The sequence below is a fragment of the Cotesia typhae genome, unplaced genomic scaffold (assembly GCF_013202065.1).
Source record: "Cotesia typhae breed Kobodo isofemale line unplaced genomic scaffold, CoteBio_Ctyphae contig_48, whole genome shotgun sequence".
Classification (NCBI taxonomy): domain Eukaryota; kingdom Metazoa; phylum Arthropoda; class Insecta; order Hymenoptera; family Braconidae; genus Cotesia; species Cotesia typhae.
The window spans coordinates 4,900,001-4,912,406 of NW_027423756.1; the positions used below are offsets into that span (position 1 = coordinate 4,900,001).

At 29.6% G+C, this 12,406-nt stretch overlaps 1 long non-coding RNA gene and 1 other non-coding gene across 4 annotated transcripts in view; one reads left to right on the top strand and one right to left on the bottom strand.

The window, feature by feature from the left end:
• LOC141530280 (small subunit ribosomal RNA) overlaps positions 1-928 on the bottom strand; it is a 1,906-nt gene extending 978 nt beyond the window's left edge. Inside the window, exon 1 of the ribosomal RNA XR_012479740.1 lies at positions 1-928. This exon is cut by the window's left edge and continues 978 nt beyond it. This is a non-coding gene — a ribosomal RNA (small subunit ribosomal RNA).
• Positions 929-2,997: 2,069 nt separating this feature from the next.
• On the top strand, positions 2,998-12,183 carry LOC141529713 (uncharacterized). 3 transcript variants are annotated; one of them, XR_012479642.1, is made up of 4 exons: positions 2,998-3,769; positions 8,709-8,805; positions 11,214-11,573; positions 11,808-12,183. It is a non-coding gene; the product is annotated as an uncharacterized LOC141529713 (long non-coding RNA). The 3 variants fall into 3 exon arrangements; XR_012479644.1 differs by having other exon boundaries at positions 2,998-3,441; XR_012479643.1 differs by lacking the exon at positions 8,709-8,805 and having other exon boundaries at positions 3,014-3,769.
• The last annotated feature ends 223 nt before the right edge of the window (positions 12,184-12,406 follow it).

A 12,406-nucleotide genomic window follows, 5' to 3' on the forward strand; every position in this document is an offset into this window, starting at 1 on the left:
CTATTAATCATTACCTCAGTATTCCGAAAACCAACAAAATAGAACTGAGGTCCTATTCTATTATTCCATGCACACAGTATTCAGGCGAAATAAGCCTGCTTTAAGCACTCTAATTTGTTCAAAGTAAACGTACCGGCCTACCTCGACACTCAATTAAGAGCACCGCGATAGGATTAAATTGGATGTCGCCTTTTACAGCTAAACCCACCGGTAGGACGTTTCATAACATACCAGTTAACACCGCGAAGCGATGAACCAATAGTATGAAACACAAATTCAACTACGAGCTTTTTAACCGCAACAACTTTAATATACGCTATTGGAGCTGGAATTACCGCGGCTGCTGGCACCAGACTTGCCCTCCAATGGATCCTCATTAAAGGATTTAAAGTGTATTCATTCCGATTACGGGGCCTCGGATGAGTCCCGTATCGTTATTTTTCGTCACTACCTCCCCGTGCCGGGAGTGGGTAATTTGCGCGCCTGCTGCCTTCCTTGGATGTGGTAGCCGTTTCTCAGGCTCCCTCTCCGGAATCGAACCCTGATTCCCCGTTACCCGTTACAACCATGGTAGGCATAGAACCTACCATCGACAGTTGATAAGGCAGACATTTGAAAGATCTGTCGTCGGCACTAAGGCCATACGATCAGCAAAAAGTTATTCAGAGTCACCATAATTAACGATGGACGAGCCACCGATTGGTTTTGATCTAATAAAAGCGTTCCTTCCATCTCTGGTCGGAACTCTGGTTTGCATGTATTAGCTCTAGAATTACCACAGTTATCCAAGTAAATGTGGGTACGATCTAAGGAACCATAACTGATTTAATGAGCCATTCGCGGTTTCACCTTAATATGGCGTGTACTAAGACATGCATGGCTTAATCTTTGAGACAAGCATATGACTACTGGCAGGATCAACCAGGGAGCTTCGTTCATGTTTTATTAAATAAAACATTTAGAAATCTCTTTTTACACTAATACAAAACATGTTAGCTTTCATCATATAATGTCAGACTAAACAGTTGTAAAAGCGGTGCTGATTTGAAAATAAGTTTCTAACAACACTTTAAATTTGTCGATAATAACTATTTATTCACGTATAAGTGAAACGATATATTCAAACATCCTCTCTGATTTTGAAAAACTTCAACTCTCGCTAGATATTAATTCTAAGCGAATTGGTTATTTACACGTAAACGTGCTTTTAATATTACAATTATAATAATAATATTCTTGCTCGGAAACAAATGAGTCGATAACTCAGTATTGAATAAGTGTACATATTCTACATGAAAATGTACACAATTTTAAACGCCAAAGCGATTACCACATAGGAGTCATTCAGTCATAGACATCGACCCGTGGCTGTGATGCGTTCAAAGATATACTGTTTTTATACTAAACATAATAATCCTCTCGTAGTCTAGCAGCACTTAAGTATTAACTGAATATACTATACATACTATATACTGTGCGCTGCTGATATTACTTCTTTCAACAGACTACTCTCTCATATAAATACGAGCAATGAAGAGCACCTGGTAGTAAAAATTAAGTGACTCAGCTTATCCCCACTCTGGGTGGATTCGTCTGTAATACCCAGCTGTTCAATTGCTTAACATCTGATGTTGTAAAATTATACATGTTGAGCTTTCATGTTATGAAAGGTTAAAAATATTATTATTGATTTTATTAGTAATAAGAGGAAAAAGATTTCATTTTATATATCAATAATTGGTTGAATTCATTTAATTTGAGTAAACCACTTACTATGATTTTTTCCATCATAATCACTAATAAATCAACTATATTCGTCTGCTGATGAAAAAAAATAATTAAATTACTCAATTTTGATTTTGAATCATTTAACAAATTTTTTGAATATCGTATTATTAGAGGCGTATCGACATTTAATTCATAAAATTTGAGAATTCTACTTATCTGCTTATTTCACTTGTAGTTGTAATCAATCCATAACATCATGTTACTTTACTACATTAATAATTTTATTTTATGATTGAGAAATAATTACACATAGTTATACAACTAACCGCTCCGAAAATATGGTTCCATATTAATCATTTACAGCTGTAATAATTTATCGATTAATGTTTGTATTTTAGAAATTTTTATACTTAAAATTATTATAATGATAAAAGTTTTTTGTTATTTTGACTCAAAACATGGCATTTGATAAACGGGAGGTCAATAAGCAACTAATATTTTCATTTATTTATCTATGAATCCCCAGTCCATAGTTATCTGTTTAGTTGTGGCTTTCTAAATTTACCGACTATAAGTAAGACGTAAAGCCTACCAGCAGTTTTAGACTATTTAATGTTTGTCGTATTCCATAATGATTGCTATCTTGCCTGCCATCTACAATCGGTTTTGTTGCATTAGAACACCAACTATACCGACATAATTTCTATGACTGATATTAAAACATGTGACAATCATCTTGCAATTTATTATGTCAAGTTAAGATTGATCCATTAAACAAATAATTTTTGCGCTAGAAAGTCTACAAAATATTTTTTCCAATTCAATAGTGTTTGTGATAATTTAATTTTCTTCTTTTTTATATATTTAATCAACTCTTCTATAATTCACAAGTGCAAAATATGTTCTATAATTATAATGTGCAATGACACTTATATTTGTAATAATATATTTCTCAAATCTCGCATAAACGATTCAGTTTTACTTTTCAAATAATCTACTTTCGACTCATATACTTGAACATTCTGTTCTTACGATCAAGCAAAAATATATTTACTCCACTTCACGTTGAGTTTTTAACTTAATTGTTAACTTTTAGAGTATCTTATTATTATTTCGGATCAAGATTCAATTCTATTAAATTGAACAATTTTACAGATCTATTTCGCTTTTAGCTACTATCAAGAATTTACATAGTGTTTTATATATATATATATATATAAATAATTCAATTTTATGATTGACAAATAACTCAGCAAGGTCACACTACTAATCGCTTCAGAAACATAGTTAGATTAGTAATTTGTAACTGTTATAATTAATCGATTGATGTTTGTTTTTCGGAAATCCATATTTTCATACTCAGAATGATCATACTGATAAACCTTTTTTGTTATTTTTATTTTTAAACGTGACATTTGGTAAGCTGAAGATTATTTAGTCGTCAACATTTTTATGTATTTACCCAAGAAACAACACACATTAGCTATCTGTGCGGACGTGGCTGTCTAAATTTATCTACTACAAGTAAGCAGTACAGTCGAACAGCAGATTAACTTTACTGAATGTTGGTCGTATGTACACTACGATTGCTTTTTCGTTCTCTATAATCGGATTTATTGCTGTAGAACACCATCTATACCGACATAAAATAATTTCGTTTTAGAATTTATAATATCAACCCTTTTAGCCTTGAGTTCACTTTTTATACATTATGTAAGTGTTTACACCGTTTATACACCATTTATTAACTGTTTATTTGTTCCATTCGCAAACTTTAAATGAAAAGTGAAAAAATGTTGGATACATTATGCAGTGTTGGCAGACTCGTGGAAAATTATTATTGAGTTCAGGCAGTAAACTTATTTTACTTTCAATAAAATTATTGTGTCTGTAAGATTGTTAAATTTTTAACCAACAACTCTAATGTTCGAAATGAAGAATAAATAGTAACGTATAAACAATACAATTGAGCATTGTTTTTAATTTCTGGAAATTTTAAGTACAGTACGACAGATGATCTTCGATAGATATTCTCTAAGACGTAAGAACTGTTCTTGATTTGATAGATTTATCTTGGTTATCGTAGTTTTATTGATTTAATCTCGTACCATATAAGTTTTTAGCAAATCAAGATAAATAAGTTTGACTTCATCATACATATTAGCAATTATTAGTTTGTCGGGTTAAAAAAGCTTGTTTAAATTCGTTAATTTGGCTAGAATCCAATATAAGAATCATAAATATAATTCTACTAAAGGATCCGAGAGAGCATTTAATATATTATTTATAGATCGTAACTTTGCTTGCGATTTCACTTGTCTAAAATATGTTTGTAGAGCTGAACAATCAATTCTGACAAGCTTCAGTCGTCGAACACTTCAGAAGTAGTAGTTGAGCTAATGAAATGATATAGCAATAGATACAGCAAGAATTTCCAACGTATTATTGAAATATCAAGAGAATTATAGCATATTATTGATTATTAAAAATAATACTATGAATATTTAATACGTTCATTTGAAAATGAGAAATATTTGTATTTAATTTTTTAATAACATTTTTTATGAATGCCCAGTTAACACAGATTGACCATCAACTAAGTTGATGTTCAATGGTTTACGTCAACTTTATAAAGATGAGCCAGTTGAAGCTTTTAGAATCGGAAAAAAAAAAAAAAAAAAAAAACGTAATCACTAGCGTGCGTACACTGGTGATTGTCATGAAAAATAAAGATAACACACTTAATAATGTTTAGAATTCAATTTATTTTTATAATTTTCGTTTTTAAATGCCCTTTTCAGGAAAAAAATTCAAATCATTTTCCATTGAGATTTTTTAATTGCAAGTTTTTAGTCGTGCTTTCCAAATTTTATGTATTTTCGATTTTTTTGAAAATTTGCTATTTTGAAATTTTATCCATCCTTCAACTTTTAAACCCGGTCCGGTAATAGTCCTTGCATAATTACTACTTTTTATCAATTTCAAAAAGTTAAAAATTTTCTTTCTTCGCTATAAATTATTATCAGTACTGATTTTTAAACTCTGTACTCCTTTTTAGTTGTGATGTGATTATTGTGATGTTTGATACCTTTATATGATTATAACAATTTTATAATGATGTTAAAAAAATGTAAACTTTTTTAACCGTGATATAATCTCTAAAACCGAGATCTCTAAAACTGAATCCTATCTCGGATTGAACTGAGTTCAACGAAGATTGCCCCCACTATAATCTACATAGAAGTAGTTACCATCTGTACATTTTTTACTATAGATAGAACTAGGTTCTATCCGACGTGGAAAACAGTTAAATCTTGTTTTTTCCGTGCATACTGGTAATCATAACTTAAGTTTTATCATTGATTGGAATACTACACCATGATCGATACAAAAATATCAATCGTTGAAATACAAGTATTGATTACTCGAACCTGGTTGAATTCCATTTACAATCGTGGTCATCAATTTAAGTATGTTTTTAAGTTTACTGGAAAATAGCCATTTGTAAACTCGAACGTTTATAAACTATAAATTTGAAAATTAGTTGATAATGTCATTTATAAATTTAGTCGCAAATAAAAAATGATATTAATGAAATTAACGAAACGGAAATTTCACCAAATATAAATTCAGTCATTTATAAAGTAGCGAAAAACAAAAATCTGTGGCTCCGTGAATTTAGCAAATTCTTACTGCAGAAACTTTAAAAATTAACCGATTGTAAACTTTACGAATTGTAAAATTAGCCGTTTTCAAACTTCTTATAACTTTTGAATGAGTCTGTCGAATCTGCTTTAATTTTCAGAAAAACTAAATTTATGGAAGTCCTTTTAGATGCCTTTACATTTCACAAAATTTACAATCGGCTAATTTAATAAGTTTCTGCAGTAAGAATTGGCTAAATTCACGTAGCTACGGATTTTTGTTTTTCGTTATTTTTTGAATGACTAAATTTGTATTTGGTGAAATTTCAGTTTCGCAAATTTCATTAATATCATTTATTATTTGCGACTAATTTTACAAATGACATTACCAACTGATTTCCAAATTTAGAGTTAATAAACATTCTATTTTACAAACGGCTATTTTCCAGTAATATTAAAAACATACTTAAATTAATGACCACCATTGTACAATTATTATTGTATAAATACATTGACTTATCGGATTTAAATTTTATCGTGTCAAATTCAATTTTCAACAAGTTTTACTTATTACATTTATATTTTCAAAAATAATTTTTAATAAATATAAAATAAAAACAAGTGATATGCTTGATATTAATTTTTATAAATAATTTATTCACGAATATTCTTGAAAGTAGAGTCATAAAAATGTTTTAAAGAGTACTCTACGCTTTTAAAACAAAATGAATTTCCTTATTACTCACGTTATCTTTATCCTTAAACTTATTAAAAATTATTTTTACTTTTAATTGAATTTACTATTAAAGTGTGATTTTATTGCTTTTTTAATATATAATTAATTAAATTTATAAATACTTGTCTGTGATGAAAGTGTATCCTTAGATATGACAGCCGTTTCTCAGGTTCTTTCTCCGGAAAATTCAAAATCATTATTCCTGATCAGAATAACGAATCAAACTTGTAAAATTTATATATTGTCATTAGCCCTTGATAAGTTTGAAGATTTTTTTATTTCATTGAACATTTTAAAGTGGTCGAAAATTCATCAGAAGTTTCATTGTAATCTAAACTTACATTGTTATCTCTTTGGTATCTTAACCTCGTTGTTTATTTCCTCTTCTTTTGACTTATTCACAATTGCGGTGATTGTGCACATTTATTTTATATCCATGATCCAGATTATTTTTAGTTTGATCTATAGGCAATGATTTATTACAATTTTCAGTATTGTTCTATTAAACTTTTTTACAAGCATCACTAACAATGATGCATCTAATTGTTAATAAGAAAATGCAACAATGGCTGCCGGAATTTAGCTTACAGACGGTTGCGCCCCCAGTTGTCCAATCACTGTACTAAATTTGTAGTCACATGATTGAAAGCGCTAAATTCAAAATGAACAGAAACATCAATAAACAGTTTCAACTCCAAAAGTGTACGCTTTAAAAGTATTCATTTTTAGATATTAAATAATACTGAAGTCAGCAGTCAGCTGTCAATTTTAAAAATTTTTTTAACAAATTAATTACATTAAAAAAAAGGTTCTAAAAATTTTCACTTGTAATTTTTAATTTTCACATGTGAAACTTTTTAATAAATTTTTTTTTTTTTTAATAATTTAATTATTATAAAATTCCAAAAAAATTTTTAATATCTGTCAACTTCAGTGTCAGTTCATTAAAAACAAACCTTTAATGATGTTTTCTAATATTTTTTGATTTCAAGTTTAAGCAAATGCGTTTTATATTTTTCATTGTGCTTAATTACATACTAACAAGTAAATTACAATGTCATTTATTTATTTAAAAAATACTCAATTTTTTTTTCAATTCCACATGCGTGGTAAAAAAAATAAAGTAGTGTGCTAAATTACAAATGCTAGCAATCATTATATTTATTTATTTATTTTTTAATTTGTAATCAGGTAAAACAAAGATTTTGCAAAAGTTAATTGTACGTTTTTTTCTTTTCTCCAAAAAAATTTTTTTTTAATTTCTAGATCCATTTGGAACGTAATTAGAAAAGCAATGTTTCTAAAAAGTATATTTACTACAATCTATTTCCTTAATATCCATGAAATATACAGTAAAATAAAAAGTAAATCTTATATTGTAAATTCAGTCACTACTCATCGATTGTGAATGATAAAATAATTTTTTTAAAATTTCAGGGTTCGCTGGAACCTCTGACCTCTCACTCATAGATCTATCATCACTGAAATTTGTAAAATTACTAGTTTATAAATTAAATTATCAAAATTGCAATATTCGCTATTCAACAACTGATAGCACAGCTACAATCGATATGACAAAGAAAATGTTTTTCACAAATATTTACGATGTTAAAAATGTTTTTTTCTTTTTTTCTTAATTGAACCCGTTTTTGTAAATTTAAATAATTTAAATTCTGAAGTAAAATTCTTAAAAAGAACACTTCGTATTTAGTCGGATCTTATTATGTCAGCATACAAGCGAACTTTCAATAAAAAGGTTTATAATCATGAATTAATTTTGTTCTGAAAAAGTTGAAGTAATTTTTAAAAAATCTAAGTAACTTATATGTTTTAAATAGTGTTTTTTAAAGATTTATAATGAATTTCCTTATGATTCTATCGACGGATATTTTAATCCGAACAAAAACAGTTTCACTGTTAAAAATTGCGCCAAGTCCACGTTCATAAAACTCATCTCAATAACATCTGCACTTTGCAAAAAAAAAATAAGACTCGTTACAATAATTTTCATTCTATACAAAAAAAAGTTAAATACAAAAAAATACCAAGAAACCGTCATAATGTTGAAAAAATTGAAAAAAATTTATTGAAAATTTAAAAATTAAGAAAAAATTTTTTATCGTACTTGGCGCGCGTCATTGAGTACCTCAAATTTTTTCAGGATACATGAACATCCTTTTAATGTTTCAACATTTATAAGTAAGTCAACCTATAAAATGCATAAATGTAATTAATGAAATATTATTTTATGATACGTTTAACAAAAGTTAGGTAAAATCAACATGGCATACGTATTTTATTTGAAATTTTTAAATTCTCCGCACATCGTTTATGATTTCAATAAAACGCCCTCTCCTGTTCGGTTATGCAATTTGCTTACAAGTGAATACGCCTGCATACGTTGACTCTGTCGTGGAATCACTGCGAAAATTGAGTTGATTAAAAAATAAAACGTATGGCCGACTAAATTGAGAAAATGCGGTGTGATTGCCAATCAAAATGTGTTAATTACAATTAAACGAAGCATGATCAAGTTTCTTCATGAAAGCTTAATGACGGAACTGAAAAAAATTGAATTAAAAAATTTTGTATTATTTCAGATATCTTCACCAGACTACCATATTGACAGTTATTTTTACTAAAAATCTGAAAAAAATTTTCGAAACGGATTTTTTCACTGAAACTGATATTAATCCAGTAAGTAGTGTTTTTAATTCGTTGAGTATACTTCAATGATGTGAATCTATGAACATAACAATGTATGAAATCATATATTATATAATTAGAGCTGATAAGATATAATATATTGTAACGGGTATTTTTCCGGTTTCCCAAAAGAAGTGAATTTTAATCGTTGTTGATTTGGATAACACTTCCTCAAGTCTCTACATTCCCTAGCTCGAATGAAATCTCGCCGGAGTCCAGGATCTTTTTAGGGATAGCTTATTACTTATAAATGAGATTTGAGCCTGATTATGTTTGGTACTCTATTTATTTAAAACAACAAGCAACAAATATCGAAATTTAACTTATAAAATTTACAACCTTTATATCAAACATTACTATATCGTACATAACCCACACACACCGTTTTTGTTTTCCCGTTTTTTAGTGCCATCTGGTGGCCAAACTCTATCTACTACCTTTACGCAGTAGTATTCCTATTTTACCGATGGTTGCACGACCTTACCTGCCCTTAATCCCGTCTGGGTGCTTGGAAAGCAACCCTTCCCGGCCCTACTTGCCCCTAGTCCCTTCTGGGTGCTTGGAAAGCAACCCTTCCCGGCCCTACTTGCCCCTAGTTCCCTCTGGGTGCTTGGAAAGCAACCCTTCCCGGCCCTACTTGCCCCTAGTTCCCTCCGGGTGCTTGGAAAGCAACCCTTCCCGGCCCTACTTGCCCCTAGTCCAGGCTGGGTGCTTGGAAAGCAACCCTTCCCGGTGGCCAAATTTCCCCCAATGGACAAGTCAGCACTTACCTGGTTCCTGGTCGGAGACAAGGTACGAGTTCCTTGATTACTTCCTAGTGAATGGTCTTCTACTGGGAAGGTTATAACCACTGGGAAACTTGGTTTTTTTTCCCGTCGATAAATATCGCTTTTGGCATTTCCCAGACCTTTCTCCAAGAGTGAAAGATCTGGGAAAATTATCGCCATCTATCGCTCTTCGCCAAACTTCAGATTTTTTAATTATTTAAATCTGATCAAATATTAAATTCACTCATTAATTTCAACAGATTACAATAAATTTCATACCAAATCAATTCCATACAAAAGTCGTTCGGGACTTAGAAAAAAAAAATAACATTTGCTAAATAATAATTTTCACCAAAATAATTTCCCAATGAAAGTAATCAATTGAATAATTATTCAGATATTTTGAATCTGTTCGAGAATTCAATTAATTCTTTCTTTCAGGTAAATAAATTTTTGTTCTTTAAAAGAACAAAAATTATCGCCACGCAGTTTCGCTTATATTAGTTCGTCGGTTTTTACTGCAAACGAACGAGCGGCGAAATTCTTCGCCATCTCTCGCCGCGGTGGCGTACTCAAACATTCGCGCGCATTTTAAAATAAATCTCAGTCAAGTATTTAAAACTAAATAAACTTTTTCATTAAACAAAGAAATGTAAATGAACAATGATATATAAAAAAAAACATCTTTAGTATATTAAATATACTCCGGTATTAATAATGACAAGAACGATAATAATAGTAATAATAATGATAGTAATAATAGTAATAATAATGATAGTAATAATAGTGGTAATAACGATGATGACAATAGTAATAATAACAATAATAATAATAGTAATAATAACGATGATAACAATAGTAATAATAATTCTGTTGCTCTGCCGTCTCGCTCGCACTCACTTTTTACCATCACAATATATATATATAAATCAATTGCTGTGCGTTACTCTCGCTAAAACACAAAAACGGCTGGACCGATTTTCAAAATTTTTTTTTTTGTTTTGTTCGTTATAGTTCAGGGATGGTTTAGAAAAAAAAAATTTTTGGAATTTTGGAATTGAAAAAAATTTCAGCTTAAAAAATAAAAAATTGTTAATTTTGTATCGAAATCGCTATTGTTACGCTTGAGCCTCAAGGTTGCAAGAATATACAAAATTGTCCAATATGCAGGAAGATACGTACAAGTATACTTTGGGTATCTTTATATATATATATATATATATATATATATATATATATATATATATATATATATATATATATATATAATAGCTAAATTTGTCATTAAAGACAAATTTTTGGGAACTGGGGGAAATAAAGGATAAAGGGGGAAGGGGAGGACCTTTACTCAGTAGGAATTTTCGGTAACTGAAAAAGTAATTAGGACAGCCCAGACCGGGAATCGAACCCGGATCGTTTGGTTACGCGCCAAAGGCTCTATAATTTGTTATACATTTATTATATAAATAAAACACATAAAACATATTAAAATGACCAACAAGTTTCATTTAATAACTTAATACCAACTTAACCGTCTACAATACGACCAGTGTTAATTGTTGACAAAAATAAATTAGAGTTTACAAGTTAAAAATCACAAATCAAAATTTGTAAAAAAAAAAATTTTTGTAGGTGATACGAAGTTCACCGGGTCAGCTAGTATATATATACGTATACGTCAATGGCATTCAAGCAAGTAGCAGTTCCCACATTCTTTGTTACTTAGCAGCTGCATTTATCGTAATAAGATTCGTACACGTATCGTTATCCAGTCACAGAATTTTTGGAACATTTATACGTGAATTTCCATTTAGGAGTACGCTTGAAAACTACATATATGCCACACAGTTATTCTCAACGATAATAATATTAACAAAATAATTAAAGAAAACGATAGTACAACTTTAATGACTACTAGTGTCTCAGCTACCAAGAAACCAAGCGAACACATTTCTCTGAGCGAAATTCGATGTCTTAGCTATAAAATTAGCGGTAAGCTACAAGATTGGCCTACAAGGTCAACCGTCTTTTCTAATTTTTTTTTTTTAATTAGATGTCTTATTGGCAAATCTTTTTTAGAGGAAATAATTTAATTTTTTCATAATATTTCAGCACTTGAGTTTTAACAAGTACGAAAAAATTAACATGTACTAATAAGGGTTAAAAATGTCTCAAAAATTAATTTGAAAAAATAAAATTCCTAGTAATAATTATAATTTTTTTCAGATTTTGCTTTGAATCAGAAACATAACTTGAAAATTAATGCTGCCGAATATACAAGTGGATGTTGGTTGTTCGTAATCTTCCATATTTCGAAGTACGAAGTACCAACAGTAACTGCTACTGCCATGAGTTACCAAGTAAATCGTGGAGAAAAATTTCTGCAGGGATTTGAGCTCTTATAAGAGTTGAATTTTACATATTGAAATACAGGTCATGTAACGTTAAAATTGTTATGTAAAATAATTGAAATGTTTTTTTCTAATCCGATGCCGGCTAACAATTTATAGTTAGCTATAATTTGGGTGAAATTTTTGAAATTTCTTCCCAAATTAGGCCAGATCGTTGATTTTAAATAAATGCTATATTAAAAATTAGATAAGTTTATATATAAGAGTAAATTATAATGATCGAATGCCAGCTTATATTTTCATGTAAGTTATAATTTGGATAAAATTATTACTAATTTTATGTCAAATTAGGCCAGATCATTAATTTTGTAAAATATTATTGTTATTTTCCGTGCTAATTTATTTCTGATCGAATGCCGGCTAACAATTTATTGTTAGCTACAGTTTGGGTAAAATTTTTTTAAATTTCTTCCC